General features: G+C 33.8%; 1 pseudogene; it reads left to right on the top strand.

The window, feature by feature from the left end:
- Positions 1-5,500: 5,500 nt before the first annotated feature.
- The window catches only part of LOC106329618, a 9,051-nt pseudogene continuing 6,023 nt past the window's right edge, over positions 5,501-8,528 (top strand).

The following is an 8,528-nucleotide window of genomic DNA, read 5'->3' on the forward strand; positions in this document are numbered from 1 at the left end:
TATTAAGACCCGTTTACAACGCATGCCAGGTTCATATTGAAATCAAACTAAATCAAATTTATACACCGCATGCAGATGAAATCTAATTGGAAGTCATCAACGCCAGATTTAAAAGGTGATATTGATTGTCTTTAGTTACACCAAAATGTAACCACAACAGCGAGTCATAATAATCCATCTTAGATATGCTACTTAGGCTCTTCTAACAATCACTGATACTAAGATTGACTTTGTACCTTATTAGGAACCATGTTACTAATCTTGATGATATCGCATAGCATTTTATCTTCCAGAATCTTAATTTTCTGTAAAATTAGCATAAAACTCTACATATCAGATTTAGACCATGTTAAAATCAAATGTTTATTAGAGTTATATATAGAGAGTTAAGATACCAATAGATTTTTTTTTTTTTACTTGTTGGTTGTATATTATTGATCCTACTCTCCTAATTTAATATAAGGATTAATATTGTGTGAATCAGTTTGTAGTCGGATATCAGTCACTATGAGTAATGGAACTTTGGATTTTAGTTTAATTTAAGTGTGTTTCAAAAAAAAAAAAGTTTAATTTAAGAAGAAGAAAACTCTTTTTCAACGTACCTAAATACATAAATTAAATTTTTTTACTTTAATTGCTTTCCCTCTCATTTTTTCAACGAACAGATATAGATTTTTTTTTCTTTTATATTACTAGAAAATTTTATTTCTTCAACCTATTTTTACTGCAAAAACTATCTTCCAACATACGCACATTATTTTTTACATCCTTTTTTTTCAAAAACAAAAATCATTATATCAACCCATACTTTAACCACAAACTCTGCATTCATCATTTTTGTTCTTGCATCTAGTACTTAAACCCATGTATCTCTTTCTGATTATTTAGATAGTTCATGTTAAAATCAAATGATTATTGGAGCGCTAAGATACCAATAGTGTTTTGATACAATACATGTAATCAGTTAGTATCCATCTAGCTAGTTGTATATTATTGCTCCTACTCTCTAATTTAATATAAAGGATCACTATTGTGAATCAGTTAGTAGTCACGAGTCAGATTTTTATCACTATTGAGTAATGATTTTAGTTTACTTGTAGAAGAAGAAACTTTTGTTTTCAACGTCCGAAATAGATAATTCTTTAACTTGTATACGCACTCTTAACTTATTTGCTCTCCGTTAATCTCATTTATTCAACGTACGCAAATAGATAATTTAGCTTTTTTATGAAAAATTTTACCGCAAAAACAAACTTTCAACATACGTAAATAGATAATTCACCTTTTACATTTATTTTACCTTTTAAAACTTTTCACTCTTCAGCTTTTTTACTTCTTTTTTTCTTCAAAAAAGTTCATTTTATATCAACCCACACTTCAACCACAAATCCTCACTCTCATTTTCTTCAACATATTTTTTCTCTCAAGCAAGATATGTAAGTTATTTACTTTTAGTGATCTTAGTCTTATTCGTCTTTTCTTTTTCTACATGAACAATGACATTTTTGAATGAACCGGCAATGGAACCGAAACTTGAACCAAACACCTGATCCAATTCTCAAAATTAGAGAGGAAACCGGTGACGGTGAATTCATGCCTTATATGATAAACCTATATAATTCCTTTTTCAGTAACTTCTAATAATTAATTAACCAACAATAACAGTGTAAACCAAATACTTATCGAATAAAAATGAAACAAGAAAAAAACTTATATTACTATTAGATACATGTTTTAACAGTCGTGGTTATGTTGCTGATGAATTTTGAACAATTAGGTTTCTTTTCTTTTTTCGGTGGGAATCAATAAATTTACTTAAGTACATCTCTTCAATAAATTTCACAAATCAATAAAAAAGAAGAACGCATGTGATATTATTAGAGTCATCAGTCTCTAACAATGCATGAGAATCACAACTTGATCTTTTGTTTGTCAACTACAGCTTGATTGACATTCAATATATTTATCATATGTAGTAATCCCATATTTTAAAGGACTTCCATTTGACACAGTGGTACAAACATAAATACATACCCGAGGCTACTCATAACATGTTGAAGGAGTTATTATATCCTAAAATTCATTTTTTTTTGTTTTCTTATATAAAAAAAAAACTCCACATTATATGTGTACGACCTTTTACTTTTACGGAGTTGAGTAAACTTCAAAAGAAATAAATAACGCAAGTCAATTTCATGGAAGATAAATGTCCGATCACTATTTATTTCACTCAGTAAAATCATTATTCGAAATATAACTTCTGTCTTCTGTAACTCGAGTGTGAATAGAACAACAGCCCCCCAGTTCCCACACTTATCAAAATTATGATCATGCCTTATATGATAAACCTGTATATTTCCTTTTTTTGAGTAACTTCTAATAATTAATTAACCAAATATTTAATTATCTAATGAAAATGACATTTGGAAATAACATTGTTCTAAAAAATCAAAATATACCAAACGTTCATCACTGTTACTGCAATGGCAATTCCTGTTTATAACTAATATAACAAAGTTACGCGTTTTCTCCCCAATCTTGGAAGTCTTTCTTTTTTGTGAATTGTAGATCGAAGAAACTATTAGGTGAGCTTTCCTCAGAAGAAACTATTAGGTGCATGAACCTAATTTACTTTATAAGCAGTACAAATAGCTCGCTCGTAGTTTCACTTCTTCTACTAACAATTACAACAAAATCGATCCTCTTGGTAAACCAACTCCCAAACAAAACAAAAAAATGGATATCATGGTAAATTGGGAGGGTCACATTTCCGGCCTGGTAGACGATATCCACTTGATCCAGTATGCCAACACTTGCTGGAGTTTCGGACTCACCCGGCAGATGAATGCCACTTTCCGTATTGCCCAATTACTCGGTAGAACAGAGTCTCTGAGTGTGTGGCACTTCATCTGCAGTATGAGAAGAATGGGTGTGCTAACATGGTCCATGGCTATCGAAGGGCTCAGCACCGCAGTGCCCTTCCTGACCGATTATGGGTTGATTTTGGAGGAAGATTTTTACAATTGGTGTTACCGTAGTAGTGGGCTCCCTTTACCGTCGGCTCCCGTAACGATGATTTTCCTTTTTTTGATATTGTTTTCCCTTTTATCTACTGGTGTAATCTTGTTTTACCTTTGTCTGTTTTTTTTTATATAGAGATTTCCTCGGTTTGTGGTATCGGAAATGAAGATTCATAGTCTCCATGAATATCAAAGTAATAACGAGTTCGAGACAGCTTTTTTCGCCGCACTGAATTACTCTCCGGTCGCGACTGTAATCCCATGTTACCCATCCTTGGACGTATATAGATACGCACCTGATCACGTTAGTCAAAACTCAAAAGCTTCTTAACTTATAATTTTATTTTTCAATTTTAATTTACATTTTCTACTCTTATTTTTCAGGTAATTTACTCTCCACCGATGGATGAACTTTTTCGTTTTCATGCATTTACTCACCTGATTTTGGCAACGGGGAGGGGCCGTCTCGAGGGTATACCATTCGTCCAGTTTCGTGATAGTGCTTCCGGTGCTTTCTTAAATGTTCGAATGGGCTTGGGTATCATCACTCAGTTCGTTGAATTGAGTGGACCTCGCTTGGTATGGTGATCGGTGGCCGGCTCGAAATAACTCTCTATTTTACATTATCTAATACTATGTGTGTGTTTCTTTTTATATATGTAAATAAATTAATCAATACATTAATGGTCCAAATGCAAATTCTTCTTGCGTTTACATTTACAATTCTCCTAAAACTAAAAAACTTTAGTTCATTTCAACTACAACAAGAAGAACAATGTTCTCGACCTCACACCATGCTCTATTTAGATCATTTAACAAACAGCAATCATTGACTTCAATTCCTTTATTAAAAAAAAAAATTAATATGTAATTTCCGGAGGCCGCGTTTTTATCAACCCCGAGTTCGATTTTCCGGCAAAGTACTGTTTTGGGCAGGAGCCGAAGTGGAGTTTACAGAGACAGGGACGGCGATATTAGACGTCTACTGGCTGGTATCGTTAAAGTGACATTGGGAGAAGATCGAAGAGAAGTGAGATCCGGAAGCTGTTTCTGATGAAGAAGCGGTGGTGGTGGTGGAGAAGGAGGAAGAGAAGATGTTGGAGAACCAGGGAGAAGATGAGTTCGGAGAAGGACTCAAGGCAAAGAACAGAGTGAAAGAGACGAAGGTGATTACGAAAGGCATCAGCGAAAGTTTTCTTGGTGTTCGACTTATTTTTGTCTCATTGTTTTTTGGTTCTCTGTGTGAATATGAATGCTAGCTAAGAGAAAATGATTAGATACCTAACTTAACTTCCAGATCTACTAAAATATCACACTATTTTTTTTGTCCAGCAATTCAAAATACTGTGACACAAAAACAACATTGCCATAAACCATTAGGCTACATGTTATTATGTTGTGGTATATATGAACAAATTTTAGTTCTAGCCTTCTAGGGATACCACTACGCTGTTAAACTTCCAAAAGATTACAAGTTTTAGTTCATGGAGCCACGGATGTGTAACATGTGTCACATTCCTTAATAACGTTAATCCGGATTATTCAGACGTCATTCCAATAGATTCTTCTTTCAACCTAGTAGTATATATGTCTACTCAATAAAATTAGTGGATAGCGACATATTCTACTTACAAGTTAATCATTAAAGTTTATAGTTTTTCATCCAACAACAAAAATAAATGATACGTAATATTGTGATTAAAAATAAGGGATTGGTATTAATTTTAAACCATTCATGAAAGTTTTGCTTACACATTTGTATATTCTAATTAAACTAGCTACCTACTTGTATATTACACTATTACTCTTAGTGCTTGAACGATAGAAGAAGTGATTCTTTTGTATTGGGTCGCAAAAGGAATGCAATGAGTAGAAGTCAAAATATTGATTAATACATGGAGTCGAATGCAAAATAATTTAGCTGTTGATTATCTTAATATATATCGCCAGATATATACAAAACACCATCATATAATTAATTGTACTGATAGTTGAAAAGAATGTAAGCAAACAACGATTGGTCAGGAATAGTTTATGCTTAATGAGAAGAAATTTTTAAATAATTTGCATTAGTGAAAGGGAATAACGACCATCCCGAATCAACACATGCATTCAAATAGAATGGTCAAGTCTTATATTGGCTAGTAGTCCAATATTGTTTATTTTAAGAAATTTCCACACTGACTTAAAAAAAAACGAGAATTATGTACAAGTATTCATATATCGAACACTCTCTCTCGCTATCACACACACACACACACACACACAATGACACAAACACGCAAACTGAGAAAAGAGGATCGAAGACAATTAACCCTAAACTCACCCCACCACAAAATATAGGGTTCACTAAAACATAGTTAATTAACACATCATTGCAAGCAGGTTTTTTTTTTTTTTTTTTTTGAATTATTGCAAGCAGGTTTTTATATGATTATAACTTAATAATTAAACAGTCCTGAAAGATCCCAATCCTGATGATGGAACGTCCCATGTGGATGTTAATAATAGTCACGGCGCTAAACTGGATCGCGTGGTTCCCTTTTCTTTTGTTGGATACTGACTGGATGGGTCGTGAAGTGTATGGTGGTGACTCGGGCGGAAATGAGGATTTGAAGAGGCTTTACAACCAGGGAGTGCACGCTGGTTGGAGAGGAATGGCCACACGGAGGACAACGTGGAGGAAGTGGATGGATCATCATCGAACGAGTAGCAGTTGAAGTGTTTGTGCGAGATAAAGAGATGGTTACATAGGGAAGATCGTGTTTGATATGCATGAGATTCCTACTAGAGTTCCTCCTGTCAGTCAGTCCACTTGCACATCAATGGTACAATATAGACTAGAAGCTCACCGTGGCTAAACCAAGAAGAGAGGCAGTTTGGCTTGGGACGCAAGCTGACAAAGCGTTTCCTGATGCTTACTCTGTTCAGGGAGAAGGTGTTCAAAGCGTTAGGTCTAAGGTCTATGTATCTCCAAAACTGTGGTATCTATCTTCGGGTTAATGTGATTGAAGCACAAGATGTTGAGCCTAGTGATAGGAGCCAACCGCCTCAAGCTTTTGTTAAGGTTCAAGTTGGGAAACAGATTCTGAAAACCAAATTATGCCCTAGCTAACAAGACAATGAATCCTATCTAGTCTTTGTAGCTGCTGAGCCATTTGAAGAACAGTTCTTCTTGACGGTCGAAAACAAGGTTTCATCAGCTAAAGATGAAGTCATGGGGAGGCTGATCTCACCGTTGAATGTGTCTGAGAAAATATTAGACCACAGAGCTGTTCATTCCAAATGGTAAAATCTCCAAAATTTTGGGTTTGGGGCACTGGAAGGAGACAAGAGACACGAGGCTCAAGTTCTCTAGCCGCATTCACCTGCGAGTTTTTCTTGAAGGATGGTACCATATAATGGACGAATCAACTCTTTACATCAGTGACGTGAGACCCACGGCAAGGCAACTATGGAAGAACCCTATAGGTATCCTTGAAGTAGGTAGCATGAGTGCTCAAGGGCTTTCACCGATGAAGACTAAAGACGGTAAAGCGACAACAGATCCTTACTGTGTTGCTAAGTATGTGGACAAATTAAAGTGGGTCAGGACTAGAATCATCACTGAGAGCTTTAGCCCTAAATGGAATGAGCAGTACATGTGGGAAGTGTATGATTACTGTCATTACACTTGGAGTGTTTGATAACTGTCATCTTGGTGGGAGTGAGAAGTCAAACAATGGAGCAAAAGTTGATTCAAGAATAGGTAAAGTAAGGATCAGATTATCAACCCTAGAGGCTCAATTACCTGAACTAGAATGTAACAGTTGGTTAATATCTCTAGCGCCTGAAATAGTTTCACAACAACCTCTTAATTATCATTACAGTACTAACATCACTAAGAGTCTAAGACTATCTCTATTCATCTCCATTAATCATATAGGACTTCAGATTAAACATCTTCAAGGTAGAAGAATTAGGACCGACAAGCGGCTGCCTTCTTTTAACAAATCTTGCCTGAAGATATATATAAAGTATATATTAAGACCCGTTTACAACGCATGCCAGGTTCATATTGAAATCAAATTTATACACCGCATGCAGATGAAATCTAATAGGAAGTCATCAACGCCAGATTTAAAGGGTGATATTGATTGTCTTTAGTTACACCAAAATGTAAGCACAACAGCGAGGCATGATAATCCATCTTAGATATGCTAGGCTCTTGTAACAATCACTGATACTAAGATTGACTTTGTACCTTATTAGGAACCATGTTACTAATCTTGATGATATCGCATAGCATTTTATCTTCCAGAATCTTAATTGCGTGTAAGATTAGCATAAAACTCTCAGATTTAGACCATGTTAAAATCAAATGATTACTAGTTTTAGAGAGTTATGATACCAATAGATTTTTTTGACTTGTTGGTTGTATATTATTGATCCTACTCTCCTAATTTAATATAAGGATCAATATTGTGTGAATCAGTTTGTAGTCGGATATCAATCACTATGATCAGTAATGGAACTTTGGATTTTAGTTTAATTTAAGAAGAAGAAAACTCTTTTTCAACGTACCTAAATACATAAATTTAGAACTTTTACCTTAATTGCTCTCCGTCTCGTTTTTTCAACGAACAGATATAGAGAATTTTTTTACTTTTATATTACCAGAAAACTTTATTTTTTCAACCTACTTTTACCGTAAAAACTATCTTCCAACATACGAACATTATTTTTTACATCCTTTTTTCAAAAACAAAAATCATTATATCAACACATACTTTAACCATAAACTCTGCATTCATCATTTTTGTTTTTGCATCTAGTACTTAAACCCATGCATCTCTTTCTGATTATTTAGATAGACCATGTTAAAATCAAATGATTATTAGGGTTTTAGAGAGTTAAGATACCAATAGAGTTTTTTTTTTACTTGTTGGTTGTATATTATTGATCCTACTCTCCTAATTTAATATAAGTATCAATATTGTGTGAATCAGTTTGTAGTCGATATCAATCACTATGAGTAATGGAACTTTGGATTTTAGTTTAATTTAAGAAGAACGGAAACTCTTTTCAACGTACCTAAACATATAATTTTAAAACTTTTACCTTAATTGCTCTCCGTCTCGTTTTTTCAACGAACAGATATAGAGAATTTTTTTACTTTTATATTACCAGAAAACTTTATTTTTTCAACCTACTTTTACCGTAAAAACTATCTTCCAACATACGAACATTATTTTTTACATCCTTTTTTCAAAAACAAAAATCATTATATCAACACATACTTTAACCATAAACTCTGCATTCATCATTTTTGTTTTTGCATCTAGTACTTAAACCCATGCATCTCTTTCTGATTATTTAGATAGACCATGTTAAAATCAAATGATTATTAGGGTTTTAGAGAGTTAAGATACCAATAGAGTTTTTTTTTTACTTGTTGGTTGTATATTATTGATCCTACTCTCCTAATTTAATATAAGTATCAATATTGTGTGAATCAGTTTGTAGTCG

Source organism: Brassica oleracea, chromosome C3 (genome assembly GCF_000695525.1).
Source record: "Brassica oleracea var. oleracea cultivar TO1000 chromosome C3, BOL, whole genome shotgun sequence".
Lineage (NCBI taxonomy): Eukaryota > Viridiplantae > Streptophyta > Magnoliopsida > Brassicales > Brassicaceae > Brassica > Brassica oleracea.